Genomic DNA, 1,464 nt, shown 5'->3' on the forward strand with positions numbered 1-1,464 from the left:
AAAAAAAAACCTTACAAGTTGAGTTTCAAAAGACTTTAAAAGCCATCTTCATAACTAGAGGGAGTCTTCTATAGTGACAGTACTGGAGAGATCCCAAGCACACCCAGCATCCATTTTGTCCAGCGACAAGTTCCTACGCAAGCCCTTCATACTGCTTGTGTTTGCCTTGTTGATACTTGCCGGTTCATGTTCAGGCTTCTCTGCCTTGCTTAGTCCTGTTCATTTCCACGGCACTTGGTAACTCTCATACAGTGGGTGACAGTAACTCCTCTCAGACTTCACTAAATCCCTAACAGACAGCCCTAGGCTTTCCTGGGATGTTTTTTACTTGGCATTAAGCACCCATAGCAGTTTATTGCTTTATTCCACCTAAGTTGCTAGCCTTAGCTTGCTGTTCGGAAATCTTATCCTTTTTATTCCTATTATTTTCAGAGGCAGAAATTCCTTTGCTAGTAGATGACACATGCACACCACTGTGCAAGTGATGAGAGGTATAGATCCTTTAAATATTTATGAAGAGATAGGACAGAAACTTAATCATGTCGTCTGCAGAATAACCCACCAGCCTTCCTGACTGATTTGTGAGAAGGATTAATGGAGGCAAAGCTGTTGAAAACTGGTCACTGTGTAATCTGTAACTTGTGGCTTTTTTTGCTTGTTTGAGACAGGGCTTCTCTGTGTAGCTTTGGAGCTTATCTTGAAACTCACTCTGTAGACCAGGCTGGCTTCGAACTCACAGAGAGCTGCCTGTCTCTGCCTCCCAAGTGCTAGGATTAAAGGCGTGCACAACAAGTGCCAAGCAACTTGTGGCATTTAAAGAGCTTTTATTTACTGTTCTGTTTGTCTTTGTTCTGGTGTTGGCCAGTTTATCAACGAGTCTTTTAAATTATAGATACAGCAATGATGAGTGTATGTGATCTGATCAAATGAAATACAGGTCAAGCGACTTTCCTGTAATCTGTTACAGTTGTCTTAAAATAGGTAACAACCGAGTTGGCTACCTGAGCTATCATATCATGCTACAGATCATATTAGGGATGCGATTTCCAGATAATCACATTGTCATTTCTGGAGATAAAATGGTACCATGTTAGGACAGACATTTCCAAATAAGTAGTCAGTTGTTCATAAGGAAAACTCACATTTACTGCAGAGTCAAAGTACTTCATTTTTCTTGAGGTCACAATGACTAGAAACAGGAAAACCAAAATATGGAGTTAACATAACCAGATTCTAATTTACTGCCGTGGAACACCTTAAATGAGGTAGGATAATCTTCAGTCTAGTTTGAACACACGGGACTTGAGAGCCAAGGTATAATAGCCAAGAATCCCCTCTGGGATTTGTCGTGTGTATGAAACAGGAGAGCATGGAGTTGCTCTGAACTAAACATGATCCCGATGAGTGCTGACTGCCTCTGGCCACGTGTGTGTGTGTGTGTGTGTGTGTGTGTGTGTGTGTGTG

The sequence above is a fragment of the Microtus ochrogaster genome, chromosome 2 (assembly GCF_000317375.1).
Source record: "Microtus ochrogaster isolate Prairie Vole_2 chromosome 2, MicOch1.0, whole genome shotgun sequence".
Classification (NCBI taxonomy): Eukaryota; Metazoa; Chordata; class Mammalia; order Rodentia; family Cricetidae; genus Microtus; species Microtus ochrogaster.